Below are 21005 nucleotides of genomic sequence, written 5' to 3' on the forward strand. Positions count from 1 at the left end.
GAAAAGTAGGTACAGAGATAACTAAATAGCCATGTGAACCCCCAAAATAATTAGCTGCCCCTGAGAAATTAAATTTGCAAAAGGGTATTCTTTCTATCTTCTTAGTGTGAATAAAAAGGCAAATTCATCTGAAGAAATTGTTGGAGTAGGAAGTTAATCAGTCACTTATCCATATTACATACATTTGGCTTCAGTTACCTTCTATATAAATAGGTGGTTTTTGTTGTAAATTAACCACTATGAAGGGGAGGAAAGAAATAGCGCACGTGTAGAATTTATGTAACTTAAACAATATCCTAAGTGATATGATGGATGGGGTGCTGAACCTGAAGTCAGAAAGACTCATTTTTGTGAGTTCAAATGTGGCCATGGACACTTCCAAGCTTTATGAACCCAGGAAAATATACCTCATATGCCTCAGTTTTCTCACCTGTAAAATGAGCTAGGAAAGGAAATCATAAACCATTCCTTTGTCTTTGCCAAGAAAGCCCCAAATGAGATCAGAAAGAGTCAGACAGGGCTAAACAACAACAAAAGAATATTCTTTAGAACTAGCAGAAGTCTTGAGGTCAAGAAGGAAGTTAAGAAACAAGCTACCTATCATATATTACAAATAGTATATCATATGAACCTCACAATAGCCCTAGTAGGTAGGTATTATTATTGTCCCCATCGTACAATTGCTAAAACTGAGACAACTGAGTTCCCAGAGTCATAATTTGTAAGTTCCTGAAATAGAATTTAAATTTAGGTCTCCCTAACTCCAGGCACAGCATTGTATCAGTACAGCATTGATTTTTTTGGTTCTAAATCTGAAATTATCTTTAAACTGCCCGCATGACTCATGGGCATTGCAACATCAAGTTTTTCTTATTTATTTAAGAAAAGTCCCATTCCTGTTGATTATTAGACCAATGTTTGTTTTCTCCTTCAGAGACTCCAAAGCCATGATTAGCTAGCTAAGGGTGACAGCAAGCATAAGCTTGAATTCTAAGCCTTAGAACACTCAAGTATACTTGGGAAGAAAAACTGTTTTCCAGTCTAAGGAACTAGAGTACTTAAAAAAAAAAGTTTTATTTGGACTAAAATGAACATTCTGGGTAAAATCATAATTTTTAGAAACCAAGAAATCTCAGAAATTTGGGAATATGAAGCAAAAAAAAATAGAAATAAACTGCACAGGCAAGTAAGGAACAAAAAATATGAAGGAATTTAAGTATGATGATGAAGTTTTTTTGTCTTTGAGCCTCACCAAGCACCCTAAAAATCCATGTATTTAGCAGCAGCACCCTTTACCTAATGGAGAGGACATTTTTCCCCATGTTCATTGCTTGAAGTAATGCTTTTAAGAACCACTGAGTCAAAAAAATTTTTAAACTACATATAAGAGAGATCATAACCAAAAGCTTTCACCAATCCTTCCTTGTCTTCAACAACAATTTAATCAGTCTTCCAATTCCCTTAGTAATGAGAATTTCATCAGATTGAAGTCTCCAAGGTACAAAGTTAGAGAATTAAAAAGTGATAGTACTGACGAAATAAACCAGAAGAAAACTCCTAAAAAATTAAACATGGGACAAGGGAAAGTATTCTAGAATAAAATGTTAAAAGATAATAATTATGCAGTAATCTCAGGAAAAAAAAAAAACCATGAAATATCCATAATGATTCTGTAAGAGGTTAGAGGACTTAATAAAGAGATGAAAACAGGGATAGACTGCCTAGAATGAAAATTATAAAATTTCCACATAGAAGACACCCAGGAAAATAATGGATAAAACAACCCCAAAATGAATGATATCAAGTTGTGTTTTTTAAAATATTGAAAAAGTACGTGAGATACCTAGTAGCAGAAAACAATTGACTCAGAAGACAAGGCAAAAAGAGAATCCAAGAATCATAACCTTATCATAAGACCACATTAAAGCAATAAGCCCAAGTATACTTTAAAAAATCAAAAAAGAAAATTATCAGAAACCAAAAAAGTTTCCCAGATGATCCAAAAGTCAAAGTATATATATCCTGGTAAGAATTCACAGATAACCACCATAAAGAAACTCCAAATACATGGCTGAAGCAGGCACTGTGAAGCTAAGAGCTTGGTCAGATCAGAGATGCCAAGATCATCCACTGCATCCTGAGTCATTGCCACTTATCTTGACTTTTATCTCATCACTAAACTTCAGTGACTCAGGAAGAGAGAGTGAGGCTGCCAACCTTGCACAATTCTGCCTCAATTCAATTCACTCATAAATCAAGACATCAGCCCATGACTTTACTGATCCTCTTTGAAAACAAAGGGCCATATGCCAAACAAAAACAATATGTCAAGATCCCAAATTCCCTGAGAGGGATAGATATAGGTGTTCCTGAAGTTTAATAAGATTTTAAGTTATTAAAACATACATACATATAAAAATATATACATGTATACATGTGCACATATATATGATCTATTACATATACTTGATTATGTATAGTGTGTATATGTGATGTGTATACTATATATTTAACTTTTAACATGTATGACAAGGAAGAGCTAGATTACAGCTCAAGTGAACAAGCATTTGTTAAGCATCTAATATGTGTCAGACATTGCACTAAAGAACTAGGACTATAAGGCGGGGAAGAAGAGAAGAGAAGGAGAGCTGCTTTCTTCTCTCAAGGAACTCATAGTCTAATGGAAAAGAGTATATGTAAAGAACTATTTATAAACAAGATATATAGATAATTGTGGAGAATATGCACTAGTGAAATTAGGAAAGATGTTTTTTAGAAGATAGAATTTTAGCTGAAATTTTTAAGGAAGCCAGGAAACCCAGGAGTTAGAGATGAAAGGAAAGAATTCTAGATATGGAGAAGGAGGCAGTCAGTAAAAGTGAACAGCGTCTAGAGATAGTGTCCTATATGAAGTCAATGTCACTGTATCACAAAATTGGAGGAAAGTAAGATGTAAAGATCAGAATGGTAGGAAGAGGCCAGGTTTTGAAGAGCTATAAAAGCCATACAGAAGATTTTATATTTGATCCTAGCATAATAAGGAGCCATAGGAAAGGAATAGAAGAGCACAGAATAACAACTTTGTATCAAGCACTGGAGTTAGACATAGAAAAGTAGGACTTCAATATTTTTCTCAAAAATTTTACATTCTAAATGGGTAAGAACATATAACAGAAGCTTCCAATTTATAGCAGATGGAAAGACTCAAAGGTACTTAGAAAATGTCAGGCAAAGTACAAGGGCAAGATGATAAGGTCCCAGAGAAGTTAAGTGTAATGATAAGGCAAATGGTCTCTCCCAAACAATGACTTTTAGAAAGAAATTAATAGGTTCTAGGGTAATACTCGAGTAAAGTGGGATTCAAGGTTACCAGAGAGAAGTGGGATGAGAGAGAAACTCGGCATTTAGCTGAGAGTGTGTGCCTAAAACCTGTTGGAAATCGGGCAAGAGTACTGAGTTGAGCAAAGGTAATTTACTCTCCCCATCACCACTGATGAAATAAGTGAAATAAGAAGGGAAAGGGAAGATGATTGATTACCATTGTGGCCATTAGTGCAACCATGAACCATTAATCAGTAGTGTGTAGAATTACATAGAAACTAGGAAGAAAAGAAAATATAGGTATATGATTTATCAAAAACATAGAAAGTGGCTTCTACCCAAGAATAACATCCTGTGGAATCATGATTCTATAGAGGGAAAGAACTTTTGCATTACAAGCTAGTGTTAATGAGAGAAAGAATGGCATAGTGAACAACTGGCTTCTGAATTAGGAGATCTAGTGTTCAAGTCCATCTCCGGCAAACTATTTGTGTGACCTGGGAAAATTACAAGATCTTAGTAACCCAGTTCTCCAAGTCTATAACCCACTGAGTCTGTAAGTTGCATAATATTGTTAATCATTATTAACAAAAGGTGTGTCTTTATTTTGTAATGAAGTTACAAACAAAAACAAAAACTTCTCAGAATGTATAACTTCTAAATACTCCTATTGAAAAAACTAAAACTGAAGAGGCAATGCAGAGCACAACATTAAAAACATAAGGATGCTTTTTGCAGATTTTTTAGATTGTAGTGTTTATGTCCATAGATCCTGAACAGAAAAGACTATCCTTAAGTTAATGGTATGTGTGGCAGGGACAGAGGGTGTTTGAGGCAAGCTACGTGCTTAAGCATTCAAAAAAATGTCTAGAGGAAGAAACTCTATGAGGAATCTTATTACTTCACTCTTATCTAGTCTGAGCAAAGAAAGATCTTCAAACTTAAAAAAAAAAAAAAAAGAATAAAGTAGCAGTAATGGAGAAACATGTAGGATACATGGAAGGAGAGAAGATAAATTTGAAAGGGAAAGTAGAATGGAAGAGGGGATGGCCTCAAAGAAAGATCAAGAAGGAAAGAAGGAAGGAAGGGAGAAAGGGAGAGAGGAAAGAAGGAAGGGAGGGAGAGAGGGATAAAGGAAGAGAGGAAGGGAAGGAATCAAGAATGGGAGGGAGGGAAGGTAGAAATGGAGGGAGGGAGGGAAGGAAGGAAGAGAGGGAGGGAAGGAAGGTAGGAAGGGAGGGAGAGAAGGAAGGACAGAAGGGAGGGAGGGAAGGAAGGGCAGAAAGGAGGGAGGGAAGGAAAGAAGGAAGGAAGGAAGGATTATATAATGAGCCAGTAATACTAAACTCTGGGGTTACAAATACAAGCAAAAATAAATTTTTGCCCTCAAGTAGCTTACATTTTAATGAGGGGAAGGGGGTGGAACAACACACAAAAAGAAACTGAAAAGTGGTGGGTTAAAGGCCAGTCTGAGTCCTTCCACAAAATGGAGACTTCAGAGAACACCTTCTCTTTTCTCTCCAATGGGAGAAGAGGACATTCCCTGACAAGGTGATGATCCAGGCTTGCTGGAGGAGATTTCCAGGGCAAGGAGAAGCCAGGTGCTGAGAGATGTTCCTAGATATGATTAAGACAGACTAATGGGGTCTTAATGAATGTGGTTTCACTCTCTTATAAAGATGTCACCTGAAAATGAGGATGCATTTGCTTTCTTTCCTAATTACCATTAGCCAGAATTCCTGAGATGCAGAAACTTGAGAATAACTAAGGCTGAGGAACAGATTCAAGTTTGCAGAGTTAAAGGAAACATTTTTGCTTCAACTCCCCAGTATACTTCCTTCCATAACAACTTCAAAAATGCTCCCATTTGAAATCTAAACAGGAAAGCCAAGAAAATGTCAGGATAGCTTAGGAAGACAGAAAGTGAGATCTGCTCATACCAGGGCTAGGGCTGACCAAACAGTCACAGCAGCAGTGGCAAAGATGATGGGGGAACATTCTGAATACCAGAGCACCAACATCAGGGCAGAAAGAGAACCCAGGGGATCCATGAACCAAGCAAGAGAAAAGAACAGTTGCCATTTGGCAAATCTATAACCTATTACCCAATGCTGGGTGATACACACTAGATAAAGAGGAGGAGGAGTTAATGAACAGGGCTCTTGCTGTGTACTGAGCACAGAAGAAATTCCTGAACTTCAGATGTGTGAATCTGAGTTCAGAGAGTGACTCAATTCTAGTCTTTAACCTGTGATGACCTCGTTAGCACCCTGGATACTTTAAAATCAGCCAGAGTCAGGATAAGCAAAAATCCTTGATTTTTATTCTTTATTAGAGGAAGAGGAGAGCTCATGGACACAGGAATCTCCTCTTTCTTCTACCTCCCAGAGTCACCTCGTTAGTTCCACTCCATGCTTTTTTTTCTTCCTCCAGATCTCTCTATAGGCCAATAGATCGAGCCAGCACAGAATGGTAGGGCAGGCCATTTTCCAAGCAAATGCTAATAGAGTATTGTCCAATTGGTAATTAGTCTTAAGTGCTCGGTTATCCAAGTGCATCTGCTCAGAGATTCAGCCCTTTAAATTAACCTAACATTAAACCTGCAGGGAAATAATCAGGGCAAGAGAACATGACCAAAGAGGAGTCAGTAGTTCAGTTAATCTAAATATACAGAACCTCTCAGTATGCTAACAGTAACTGAATCCAATGGGAGTCTACTAAAACTTAAATATACAAAAGCCAACAGATTGAATTTGCAAAGCTCAGACCAGGAAAGCAACTTTAGACTGAATTGTGAAAGGAGCAGAAGGACATAAAAAACCAGAAGCTTAGGACACATACACCCACCCCTCTCTCACCTAAACACACACACACACACACACAGAAAGAAAGCAGAACCCAAAATTAATATATAGTCAAAAAATAGGCTGGAAAAATGAGCAAAAAAAAAAGAGGAAAAAGAAGTCAACCATAAAAGAGTTACCTATGGTGACAGGAAAACTCAAGACAACTATAGAAAAAGACAATTACCTGAAAACATTTACAAGTCTGAAAATACAAGTGCAAATTGGATTTAACCAATCCTGCATGCCAACTATAACTTTATCCAAGCAGATCTCATTGGACAAAAAAGAAGTAGTTGATCTCTTGGAGTTTTTAGGACAGCCAGAACTCAGTACTAGTGGCAGTCATCTTTAAAGGGAACTTTTTAGGTAGGTCAAGGTACTGTCATTGTTTTTGCATTGATTGACCTATTCTTTTTAAAAATTAATTTTATTTTAAAAAACAGAATAGAAAAAAGAAAAACAGGAAAGGGAAACAAAAGAGAATATTGTCAAGTGCCCAGCAGAACAAGAGAATTCAAAATATATAACAATAAATTACCAGTTCAAGAAAGAACATGATAATGGAAGAACTTATATTCATGAGTGTCCATCTTTTCTTTGTTTCCTTGCTGGGTACTTTTTTCTTTTTTTCTTTCTTTTTCTTTTCTTTTCTTTTTTTTTTCTGAAGCAATTGGGGTTAAGTGACTTGCCTAGGGTCACACAGCTAGAAGTGTTAAGTTCTGAGGTCGGGTTTGAACTCAGGTCCTCGGGACTTCAGGGCTGGTGCCCCACTCTGCCACCTAGCTGCCCCTGCACTTTTTTTTTTTACTTCATTTTTTTCTTCTCTTTTGGTTAAGTACAAATGTTATATACATATATAAATATATATACACACACATACCACTCCCCCACATATATGTACACATGTGTATATGTGTGTATGGATTTACTAACATAAAAACATACATCTAAAACAATATCAGTATGGCTGACATATAATGTAGATTTCTCTCTTGATTGAATCCTTATGTTTGATTTGACTTCTCTTCTTTCCTATACCTGCTAACTCTTCTGCTTTAACTCTGCTCCTCAATTTGCCTTGCTATTACTTAACCTCCCTTCATCCATGGATCGCTCCCTTGTCTTCTTCCTCCATCCTTTGCTTCCCCCTCCACTCATCTCTCCCCACTTATTTCTCTATAGATTTTGAAGGGTGCTATATCCTTCATGGTATATATATGTAGTGTTGCCTATTTAACCAATTCTCAATGTGAGTAAGTTTTCAGAACTATGAGCCTCTTTACCCCTCTAATACTTCTGTGCCTATTCTTACTCTGTATCTCATTTGTATAACATAATTACTGTTTTTATCTTATTCTGGGAAGTCTTGGTTTTAAGAGTTAGATCATTATTAACCCTGCCTCAATTTTTCTTTTGAGCTACCCAATTGCTAGTCTTAAACATATGATATACATTTCCATGTAAAAAACATTAACAATTTGTCCATGTTAAGTTCCTTGAATTCGATGTTTGATATTGGCTCTTATAATGTTAAATCTTCTATTGAGTTTGGATTTGGTTGAAAGTCCTCAAAATCTTCAAGTTCATTAAATGTCCATTTTTTTTCTTTTTTTCATTTAATATTATGGATAATTTTGCTGGATATGATATTTTGGGCCCCAGGTCTAGTTCTTTGATTGATGGTAGATATGATTCCAGGACCTTTTATTATAGCTACTACTAAGTCCTGTACAATTCTAATTTGAATTGTTTTTGTCTTGTTTCTTGCAAAATTTTCTCTTTGATCTGGGGGTTTCAAAATTTGGCAATGATATTGAAGTTGTTATCAGTGGGTTTTTTTTCTATTTCTACTTTCCCCTTATCTTCTATTATTCCAGGATAATTGTCTTGGATTATTTCTTACATTATTTTGTCAAGATTCTTTTTTTTTTTTTTTTTGTCACAGCTTTCAAGTAGTCCAATTATTCTTATATTTTCTCATCATGATCTGTTCTCCAAATCTTGCTTTTCTTAGATGTTTCACATTCTGTTTTTTTTTTTTTTATTTATATTCTGCTTTGCTATTTCTTGGTCTCTTAGAGCATCACTGTCTTCCCCTTGCCCAATTCTAATTTTTTTCTTCAGTGTCATTCTCTGAAGATGAATCCCAGTCTTTCCTGTTCCCATAATAAGTTTCTATGGTTGGGTTCTTTCTTCTTTGCCTGTTCATTTTTTTTTTTTTTAATAAGAAGTATTAGTGTAAGCACCTCTAATGATGAGATGGGGTGATGATGCTTCTAGCTTCACTTCATCTAGCTCTTCACTAGACTTCACTGCCTCTGCACTCCTGCTATTCTGGCTCCTTCAGAGCAGTGTCCCCACAGCACACCTGGACTTGGTGTTGCTGATCATCCAAGGTTCACTCAGTCTTCCTGAAATCAGAACTCAGAACTCAGAACCCAGGACTCCTCACATGGTCCCAGAGGTAAAACTTTCAGTGGGTCCTGCTGAGGCTCCAGCTAGTCCCAGCTTATCCCATGGATAAACTAGCCCAGAGGTGTTTGCACTTCCCAATGGTTAATCCTGATTTGGGGGGTTCTTTAGATTTTCTTGGGTTGTACTAAGAAAATCCCTGTTCTGTCCCAAGTCTTCTTGATTTTTTTACCAGTCTGTGTTCTCCCTGGGATGCAAATTTATTCTGTTTGTGGAGGAAATTTGGAGAGCTTGAAATTTACTGATCTTCTCTGCCATCTTCCCAGAATCCTCCCCAATTCTTGACAATGCCATGGTGGTTCTTTGTTACCTTCCTTTTCCAGATATTCTCTTTAATAATATACTCAGACATATGACCAGTAATCAAAGTCACCAATCAATCAAAGACTAGAAAGTCTGTAAGACTCATTTTCCTTTTTAAAAAATCAAGACATTTGCCCTTCTCAAGTTGAGAGATTATTCTCCTCTTCTCTATAATTTTTCATAAATCACCTAATCTGGATGTCATCTAGTTCAAGGGAGGATTAGCAATGTGACTCATTTTCCTTCATTTTTATCTACTTTGACATTCTTTTTTTAAAAAAAAAATCAACAACATATTGTGGCAGCCCTTTTTGTAGTGGCTAGAAAATGGAAACTGAATGGATGTCCATCAGTTGGAGAATGGCTGAATAAATTGTGGTATATGAATATTATGGAATATTACTGTTCTGTAAGAAATGACCAACAGGATGATTTCAGAAAGGCCTGGAGAGACTTACACGAACTGATGCTGAGTGAAATGAGCAGGACCAGGAGATCATTATATACTTCAACAACAATACTATATGATGACCAGTTCTGATGGACCTGGCCATCCTCAGCAATGAGATCAACCAAATCATTTCCAATGGAGCAGTAATGAACTGAACCAGCTACGCCCAGAGAAAGAACTCTGGGAGATGACTAAAAACGATTACATTGAATTCCTAATCCCTATATTTATGCCCACATGCATTTTTGATTTCCTTCACAAGCTAATTGTACAATATTTCAGAGTCTGATTCTTTTTATACAGCAAAATAACGGTTTGGTCATGTATACTTATTGTGTATCTAATTTATATTTTAATATATATAACATCTACTGGTCATCCTGCCATCTGGGGGAGGGGGTGGGGGGTAAGAGGTGAAAAATTGGAACAAGAGGTTTGGCAATTGTTAATGCTGTAAAGTTACCCATGCATATAACCTGTAAATAAAAGGCTATTAAATAAAAAAAAAAATTAAAAAAAAATCAACAGCATATTTCTGTTTGTGATGACAAAATTTGCTATTGATTTGTCAGATGAAGACAACTTAACAATGGAAATCAACAGATTTCCAAGAAGACTCAAAAAGGAAGAAGAGTCTTTGACACAGTATTAATAGTTCTTAAATTCTACAGCATAATTATATGAAGTAGAGCTATTGTGCTCTATCTACTTTGTTAAACTAGCTACCCTTGACAATATAAGAAGATATTTCACAAAAATTATCATTAAGCTGAAATATTACCATGAAAAATGAAATCTTCATTTCCCATCCAGTTATACTCCTTTGAACTTCTCTATCATAGTCCCCAGAAACCCTCACATCACTTAGTACAGTGCCTGATACACAATGTTTACAAGACAACTAAGATCTAGCAATTCCTAATACGTTAAATATGTGTGATTAACAGTACCAGAGTTCCCTGGAAGTGGCAGACCATCTTATTTCCCCACAAATCATGAGTAATTGGTATTGAAGGGTCTTATATAAATTCAGGGAGAATTAGACCTCTCTTGATCAGTTTCTAGAAGATATTGGTGTAAGTTTCTTAACAGGAAATGGGATTTTTAAAAGTGTCCCTCAATTTTTTCCTTCTAAACAGGAAAATTTCCAAAGATGAATGGGATTGTGTCCAATCTAATACTTAATTATGTTAAGAGCCAAAAGGGACATCTTGTTATCCCAATATTTCAGTTTATAACAATTCTGAGAGAATTTTGTCTCAGCTCTAAGAATGAAACTTCACAGTATCCATCTCTACACAGTGTTCAATTGTGCATTATCACTTATCTATTTTCCTTGCCAAATCCTACATCAAAGAAAGAAAGAAAGAAAAGATCAGGTGTGAGATCTCACTAATATTAATGCATAGACTAAAAGATAATCTTCTAATTGCTTAATAGATCCTTTTTTTTTTTTTTAATAGCCTTTAATTTACAGGATATATACATGGGTAACTTTACAGCATTAACAATTGCCAAACCTCTTGTTCCAATTTTTCACCTCTTACCCCCACCCTCCCTAAATGGCAGGATGACCAGTAGATGTTAAATATATTAAAATATAACTTAGATACACAATAAGTATACATGACCAAAACATTATTTTGCTGTACAAAAAGAATCAGACTCTGAATTATTGTACAATTAGCTTGTGAAGGAAATCAAAGATGCAGGTGTGCATAAATATAGGGACTGAGGAATTCAATGTAATGGTTTTAGTCATCTCCCAGAGTTCTTTTCTGGTATAGTTAGTTCAGTTCATTACTGCTCCATTAGAAATGATTTGAGTTGATCTTGTTGCTGAGGATGGCCTGATCCATCAGGACTAGTCATCATCTAGTATTGTTGTTGAAGTATATAATGATCTCTGGTCCTGCTCATTTCACTTAGCATCAGTTAAGTTAAGTCTCTCAGGCCTTTCTGAAATCATCCTGTTGGTCATTTCTTACAGAACAGTAATATTCCATAATTTTCATATACCACAATTTATTCAGCCATTCTCCAACTGATGGACATCCATTCAGTTTCCAGTTTCTAACCACTACAAAAGGGCTGCCACAAACATTCGTGCACATACAGGTCCCTTTCCTTCTTTATAATCTCTTTGGGATATAATCCCAGTAGTAACACTGCTGGATCAAAGGGTATGCACAGTTTGATAACTTTTTGAGCATAGTTCCAAACTACTCTCAAAATGGTTGGATTCGTTCACAACTCCACCAACAATGAATCAATGTCCCAGTTTTCCCACATCCCCTCCAACAATCATCATTATTTTTTCCTGTCATCTTAGCCAATCTGACAGGTGTGTAGTAGTATCTTAGAGTTGTCTTAATTTGCATTTCTCTGATTAATAATGACTTGGAGCATCTTTTCATATGACTAGAAATAGTTTCAATTTCTTCATCTGAAATTGTCTGTTCATATCAACTTTGACCATTTTTCAATTGGAGAATGGCTTGATTTTTATAAATTAGAGTTAATTCTCTATATATTTTGGAAATGAGGCCTTTATCAGAACCTTTGACTGTAAAAATATTTTCCCAGTTTATTGCTTCCTTCTAATCTTGTCTGCATTAGTTTTGTTTGTACAAAAACTTTTCAGTTTGGTATAATCGAAATTTTCTATTTTGTGATCAGTAATGATCTCTAGTTCTGCTTTGGTCATAAAAACCTTCCCTTCCACAGGTCTGAGAGGTAAACTATCCTATGTTCCTCTAATTTATTAATAATTTCATTCTTTATGCCTAGGTCATGAACCCATTTTGACCTTATCTTGGTGTCGGCGTTAAGTATGGATCAATGCCTAGTTTCTGCCATATTAGTTTCCAATTTTCCCAGCAATTTTTATCAAACAGTAAGTTCTTATCCCAAAAGCTGGGATCTTTGGGTTTATCAAAGACTAGGTTGCTATATTTGTTGACTGTTTTATCCCTTGAACCTAATCTATTCCACTGATCAACTAATCTATTCCTTAGCCAATACCAAATAGTTTTGGTAACTGCTGCTCTATAGTATAGTTTTAGATCTGGTACAGCTAAGCCACCATCATTTGATTTTTTCATTAATTCCTTGAAATTCTTGACCTTTTGTTTTCCATATGAACTTTGTTGTTATTTTTCTAGGTCATTAAAATAGTTTTTGGGAGTCTGATTGGTATAGCCTAAATAAATAGATTAGTTTAGGTAATATTGTCATCTTTATTATATTTGCTCGCCCTATCCAAGAGCATTTAATATTTTCAATTGGTTAGATCAGACTTAATTTGTGTGAAAAGTGGTCTGTAATTTTGCTCATAAAGTTTCTGATTTTCCCTTGGCAGATAGATTCCTAAATATTTTATATTATCAGTAGTTACTTTAAATGGAATTTCTCTTTGTAACTCTGACTGTTGGATTTATTGGTGATATATAAGAATGCTGATGACTTATGTGGGTTTATTTATAACCAGCAACTTTGCTAAAGTTGCGGATTATTTCTAATAACTTTTTAGCAGAATCTCTGGGGTTCTCTAAGTATACCATCATGTCATCGGCAAGAGTGATAATTTGGCTTCCTCATTGCCTATTCTTATTCCTTTAATCTCTTTCTCAGCTCTTATTGCTATAGCTAACGTTTCTAATACAATATTAATATAATCGTGATAGTGGGCAACCTTGTTTCACTCCAGATCTTATTGGGAATGGTTGCAGTTTGTCTCCATTACATATGATGCTTACTGATGGTTTTAAATAGATGCTGCTGATTATTTTAAGGAAAAGTCCATTTATTCCTATACTCTCAAGTGTTTTTAATAGGAATGGATGTTGGATTTTATCAAATGCTTTTTCTGCATCTATTGAGATGATCATATGGTTTTTGTTAATTTGGTTATTGACATGGCCAATTATATTGATAGTTTTCCTAATATTGAACCAGCCCTGCATTCCTGGTATAAATCCTACTTGATCATAGTGTATTATCTTGGAGATGATTTTCTGTAGTCTTTTTGCTAATATCTTATTTAAGATTTTAGCATCAATATTCATTAGGAGATTGGTCTATAATTTTCTTTCTCTGTTTTCATGCCTACCTGGTTTAGGTATCAGTACCATGTCTGTGTCATAGAAGGAATTTGGTAGGACTCCTTCATTCCCTATTTTATCAAATAATTTATATAGCATTGGGGCCAATTGTTCTTTAAATGTTTGGTAAAATTCACATGTAAATCCATCTGGTCCTGGGGATTTTTCTTAGGGAGTTGTTTAATTGCCTGTTCTATTTCTTTTTCTGAAATGGGACTATTCAAACAATTTACTTCTTCCTCTGTTAGTCTGGAAGTCTGTATTTTTGAGGTAGTCATCCATTTCACTTAGGTTATCAAATTTATTGGCATAAGTTGAGCAAAATAACTCCTTATTATTTCTCTAATTTCCTCTTCATTGGTGGAAAGTTCTCCCTTTTTATTTTTAAGACTACTAATTTCATTTCCTCCCTCCTTTTTCTAATCAGATTTACCAAAGGCTTATCTATTTTATTGGCTTTTCATAGAACCAACTCTTAGTTTTATTAATTAGTTCAATAGTTTTTTACTTTCAATATTTTTAATTTCTCCTTTTAATTTTAAATTTCCAATTTAGTATTTGATTGGGGTTTTTAATTTGAGTCTTTTTAGTTTTTATGTTGCAAGCCAATTCATTAATCTTTTCTTTCTCTGTTTTATTCAAGTAAGCCTCTAAGGATATAAAATTCCCTCTTATTACGCTTTGGCTGCATCCACAAATTTGGTATGATGTCTCATCATTGTCATTATCTTGAGTGAAATTATTAATTGTATCTATAATTTGCTGCTTCACCCAATCATTCTTTAAGATGAGATTGTTTAGTTTCAATTACTTTTTGGTCTATTTCCCCTAACTTTTTGTTGAATGTAGTTTTTATTGCATCATGATCTGAAAAGAAAGCATTTACTATTTCTGCTTTCTTGCATTTAATTTGAGGTCTTTATGTCCTAATATATGAGTCAATTTTTGAATAGGTTCCATGAACTGCTGAGAAGAAAGTATATTCCCTTCTATCTCCATTCAATTTTCTCCAAAGATCCAACATACCTAATTTTTCTAATATTCTATTTACTTCTTTAATTTCTTTCTTATTTGTTTTGTGGTTTGATTTGTCTAATTCTGAGGTGCAAGGTTGAGATCTCCTACTATTACAGTTTTGTTGTCTATTTCTTCTTGCAACTCTCTTAACTTCGCCTTTAGGAAGTTGAGCGCCATACCACTTGGTGCATATATGTTTAATATTGATATTGCTTCGTTGTTTATGCTGCCCTTTGCAGGATGTAGTTACCTTCCTTATCTCTTTTAATTAGATCAATTTTTACTTTTTGCTTGATCTGAGATAGGGATGGCTACCCTGCTTTTTGACTTCACCTGAAGCATAATAGATTTTGCTCAGCCTTTTACTTTTTACTCTATATGCATCCCCCTGCTTTAAATGTGTTTCTTGTAAACAACATATTGTAGGGTTCTGACTTTTGATCCAGTCTGCTATCTGCCTCCTCTTTATGGGGAGTTCATCCCATTACATTTACGGTTAGAATTACTAAATCTGTATTTCCTGCCATCCTAATAACCCAGATTGTGCTTTACTTTTCTTGCCTCCCCCAACCCTCTTTCCCCTTTTAAACTTATGTACCCCTCTTGTATCACGATACTTATCCTCTTTATAATCCTCCCTCCCCCTTTGAGTCTTTCCCCCTTCCTTCCCTTATTACTCTTTTTCTTTTCCCTTTTCCTCTCCCCGTTTTTAATGAGGCGAGAGAGAATTTTCTCTAAAACAAATGTCAATTATTTTTTCTTTGAGCCAACTCTGATGAGAGTAAGATTCACACAATGTTCCTCCCCCTCTCTAAATTCCCTCAGATATGATAAGTTTCCTTAGCCTCTTTGTGGGATGTGGTTCCCCTCTTTTTATCCGTCCTTCCACCTTATTCTGCCATCATCCCTTTTCCATATCTACTTCCCTTTTTATGTTATAGCAGTACAATCAAATTATACATGTATTCTTTTTGTATATCCACAACAGAAATACAATTCTCAAGAGTTATTTTTACCTTTTCTGCATCTCTTGAGTTCTATTCTTGGAGATCAAATTTTTGTTTAGTTCTGGTTTTCTTCAGAAACAAATGGAATTCATTTGTTTCATTAAATGTCCATCTTCTTCCCTGGAAGAAAATGCTCAACTTAGCTGGGTAGTTTATTCTTAGCTGCATCTCAAGTTCTTGTGCCTTCGGAGATATCATATTCCAGGCCCTTCTTTCCTTTAATGTAGAGGCAGCCAGATCTTGGGTGATCCTTATTGTGGCACCTCGGTATTTAAATGGTTTTTGGCTGCTTGTAAAATTTTTTCCTTAATCTTATAGTTCTGAAATTTTGCCACAATATTCCTTGGGGTTTTATTTTAGGGTTTCTTTCAGAAGGTGTTCAGTAGATTCTTTCAATAGCCTATTTTACCTTCTGATTCTATTACATCTGGGCAGTTCTCTTTGATGATTTCTTGTAAAATAGTATCTAGGCTCTTTTTTCATCATAGTTTTCAGAAAGTCCAATAATCCTCAGATTATCTCTCCTAGATCTATTTTCCAAGTCTGTCGTTTTGCAAGTAGATAATTCGTGGTTTTTCAGTTTGTCATTTTTTGTTTTGCTTGACTGATTCTTGCTGTCTCAATGAATCATTAGTTTCAATTTGTTCAGTTCTAATTTTTAAAAGAATTATTTTCTTCAATGGCTTTTTTTACTTCTTTCTGTATATGTCAATTGGTTTTTGAATGTATTGTTTTGGTCTGTGGAATTTTTTCCATTTCACTAATTTTTTTTTAGTGAATTATTTTCTTTTCAATTCACAGATCCTACTTTCTTACGTGTTCTTTGTCTTTTCCAATTCATGGATCCTACTTTCTTTGAGTTCTTTGTCTTTTCCAAATCACTAAATCCTACTTTGTAGTAGATTCTTTATTTTTTCAATTCGTATTTCAGGAAGTTGTTGCTCTCTTGTGAAGGCTTCTCTTTCCTTTCCCCATTTATCTTCTAACTCTCTTTTGAGACTTTTAATGGCCTCTTCTGTGAGAGCATTATGTAAGGAGGACAGTCTGATGCATTTTGCTGTTTGAGGTCTCTTCAGGTTTGCTGACCTGCTCTTTTTCTGCATAGAAGCTGTCGATCGTTCTTTTCATCTTTTTATTCATGTTTTAAAGCCTTTAGGGTAGGTCTCCTAGGCAAGGGGTTACCAGCTTCCTCTGCAGAATAGGGAGAGATGTAAACGATTTCCGGCTCCAAGGGTATGGGAGTGCTCTGGGTGAGGAGTTTTCCTTCCCCAACAGGAGGTGGATTCAGCACTGGCGAGCTATCAAACTGCTTAGTAGGGCTGAGTGGATTATCGAGTTGCCCTCGCTGGGGAACTAAGTGGTGAAAGTGTCACCGCCCAGGCAGGAGCCTCTTGTGGGACTGTGAGTATTAGCGCTGAGGCGCAGACAGCAGAGCATGACAGCCACAAACTCTGCCCAAGCGTCTCTGCCTGATGCAAATCGGCCCTGGAAAAAAAAAGCTCTATGGCCCCAAGCCGAGCTCCCCCTGGGCAGATTGGAGCTAACCGGGCTGCGTCCTCCTGCCGTGCAGGATCACAACTGCCCCAAGGAAAAGCCCTTACTGCGGGTTGGGGCTGCGGCGCTTGTGCTGAGATCTGTGCCTTCACCCTCGGTTTGAGACTCTCCTGGAGACCTAATTTCTCTCCCAGTCTCGCCCGATCTCCCCCTGGCCCCGGAACCAACCTTTTTTGGCGAGACTGCAGATTTTTTTCGGCTGGTGAGTTGTTCTACTTCTTATCTTTACGAATTGTAGCAGTCAAGACTATTTTTGAGGCTTGATATATTATTGATAAAGAGGGTAAGAGAAGAGCTTAGAAAGTCACATGTGTCTTCTCCGCCATCTTGGCTCCGCCCCCCCTGCTTAATAGATCCTAATTAACTATTGCCTCTAGAAATATTTTTAATGTTGGTAAAGATTTAGTCATGTTAGAAAGGACCACATGTTCTTTGAATGCTTTTAATATTATTTAAAGGGACAGGGAAACCGAACATAGGATGGTCTGCTCTTTGGCTTATATTTGCTCTTTTGTTTTGGTGATTAATATTCTTTCCTTTCAACATTTTTGATGGACAATTGACCCACATTAGGAACTAAGTAAAGCACAACTTTCCCAACAGTCATCCTGGCTCTCTGGAAAGTTAGTGATAAAGTTATTAGTTAAAATTAAATTTTAACTTATTAACTTTTTTCCATGACCAAATTTTAAAAGCATATTATCTACCTTTGTGGCAAGAAGACTATGTTTTAAACAAGATAAACATCATATAATTATGTGACTCTCAGAAAGGACAATGACTCCCAAGATATCTCTAAGTTCCCTACAGAATTTTGTGACTTTTCCAAATTATGTTGAGTATGAAAGCACATGGGGCACCAAGGTTTATGTCTGAAGGAAGCATAGAAGGGGAGGCCAGAAGAGTCTATGGATGTGTCAACCTAGTGAGGGAAAATGGATGTGGAGATTTCCATAGAATAGAATATAGCAACAATAATGCTATGTATAATACTAATAATATTATACTAATGTGTCATATTAGAACTGTACTGAAACTAGGGGATTCTAAATAATAAAAAATAGGATTAGAACTGAGAAGATTAAGATTGATTCAGTATAAATTTGCTATTGATCCCATTTATAATTAATTGATTTGGTCCTGGAGCTGCTTAAGTAATGGCTTTTTGTCTCTAAACTTGGATCAGAAATTCAGCTAGCCTGTAAGTTTAAAAATCCAACTCTCCTGCTAATCATTGATTTATTCTTCTCTCAAGGAATTTAGATGATCTTGAAGGACATGTGTGAACACTAAAGGGATTAGGTCTAATATCTTTACACCATCAAGATATAGTTCAAAATATCTGGTTTGCTGTCCCAAAGCATGGACTGCTATTTCACATCTAAACTCAAACAATGAGTCTCATGAGAAAAAAAAAAATGTTGGGGGGAGGGGAAGTCATTGCTAGCTTCTGTTATCAAACATCCAACTAATCATGTTGTTCCCTGCCCCTCAGCTCTGTAACCAATTATGTTGCCCCAATCCCATAATGTCATCTATTACATTCTGTTCTGTGTAATATACTCCTCAAACTCATAAAAGTGGAATTGCCCTTTCTCTTGAAGTCTTTGGCATAACTGAAGTCAATTTATTGACTCATTTATTGAGTAGCAGTATGCCCCTGCTAATAAATGTTATCTTGCACAAAGATGCATCTCAGTTTGTCCTTTTATTTCACAGTTACTATTATAAACTATATTTCCCTGCATCTTATTTCTTTCTCTTTTTATTCTATTCTTCTCCCTTTTACCCTATTTCTCCACAAAGGATTTTAGTTTCTGACTTCTTTCCTCCTTTCTCTCACCCCAATTCTGTTATCCCCTTCCCTTCCAATTTCCTGTAAGGTAAGATAGATTTTTATACCCAATTATGTATGTTATTCCCTCGTTGAGCCAATTCTGATCACTCCCTCTTCCCCTCCACTGTCAAAGCTTTTGCAAAAGGGAAAAACTCTAAAAGCTTTTTTTGCCTTTTTATGTGTGATAATTTACCCCATTCTACCTCTCCCTTTTCTCCCAGTACAATTCCCTCTCATCCCTTAATTTTACTTTTATGTCATTCTTCATACTCAACTCATACCTGTGCCCTCGGAAAAAATTATATATGCACATTCCTTTCAATTGTCCTAATAATGAGAAAGTTCTTATAAATTACAACTATCATCTTCCCATATAAGAATGTAAAAAGTTTAACTTTATTAATTCCTCATGATTTCCCCTTTCTGTTTATCTTTTTATGCTTCTCTTGAGTATTGATTTTGAAAATCAGATTTTCTATTCAGCTCTGGTCTTTTCAAGAATAGTTAAAAGTCCTCTGTTTCATTAAATATCCATTTTTCTCCTGAATGATTATACTCAGTTTTGCTGGTCTCCTAGACTTCCTGGCCTCCAGAATTTCAAATTCTTAAGACCTCCAATCCTCTAATGTAAAAGCTGCTAAATCTTGTGTTATCATGACTGTGGCTCCACAATACTTGAATTATTTCTTTCTGGATGCTTCAAATATTTTCTCATTGACCTGAGAGTTTTGAAATTTGGCTATAATATTCCTGGTAATTTTCATTTTAGGATCTTTTTGGGAAAGTGATGGGTGGATTACTTCAATTTCTATTCTCCTTCTGGTTCCAGAATATTAGGGCAGTTTTCCTTGATAATTTCTTGAAAGATGCTGTCTAGGCTCTTTTTTTGATCATGGCTTTCAGGTATCCAATAATTTTTAAATTATCTCTTCTAGGTTAGTTGCATTTCCAATGAAATATTTCACATTGCCTTCTATTTTTCATTCTTTTGATCTTGTTTTATTGTTTCTTAATTTCTTATAAAATCATTAGCTTCCATTTGCTCAATTCTAATTTTTAAGGAATTATTTTCTTCAGTGAGCTTTTGCACCTACTAATCCATTTGGCCAATTCTACTCTTTCAGAAGTTTTTTTATTCAGTGAATTTTTGTGTCTCTTTTACCATTTGGCCAATTCTGCAAAAGTCTTCTCATTGTCTTTTTGTACTTCTTTTACCATTTGGCCTAGTCTGTTTTTGAGGTGCTATTTTCTTCAGTATTTCTTGTACCTCCTTTTAAATTGTTGGCTTGGTTTTTTATGATTTTCTTGCATTACTCTCCTTTTTCTTCCCAATTTTCCTCTACCTCTCTTACTTGATTTTCAAAATCCTTTTGAGCTCCTCCATGGCTTGAGAGAAATTCATATTTTTCTTGGAAGCTTTCATTATAGGAGCATTGACTTTTTCTTCCTCTGAGTTTCTATTTTGATCTTCCTTATCACCATATGTATTTTAACACACCATTCTGGAAACATGTATCTAAATTATGCCTAGGTTCTGTGCTTCTCTAATAAGTCATACAACTGTAACTTCAAAGGCTTTCATCACCTTAAGGAAATTCTTCTACAATATGCCAGAGGTAAGGTAATTATTTACCTTACATATTTACCTATGAAAGGTAAACCTTTCATTCTTCTTCAATATGCCAGACTCTCCCTGACTTCCCCCATGATATCCTGCTTTCTCTGCTTTTTAGCTTTCTTATATGTATTGTCTTTCCCCATAAGAATATATGTTCCTTGAGGGCAGGGACTGTTTGCATAATATTACTGCTTGCATAATATTCCCAGTGCTTAGCATGGAGCCTAGCTTAATAACAGTTTACCAAACGCTTGTTGACTTGACTGTTAAGAACCACTTAACTTTTGAGATCCAAGGATAATTCCTTTTTTTTAAATGCAAATATAAGCACATATTTAATTTACCTTTCAAACAAGAGGGCGAATTTAATACAGATTGTTGAGAATGGAACTTACATCAAACCTGCAGGAATAAACATTCATATCTAGAAGATAACATAGGCTTAAATTCTCTAAATTTGTCCAAGGATAATTCTT

The sequence above is a fragment of the Sarcophilus harrisii genome, chromosome 4 (assembly GCF_902635505.1).
Source record: "Sarcophilus harrisii chromosome 4, mSarHar1.11, whole genome shotgun sequence".
NCBI lineage: Eukaryota > Metazoa > Chordata > Mammalia > Dasyuromorphia > Dasyuridae > Sarcophilus > Sarcophilus harrisii.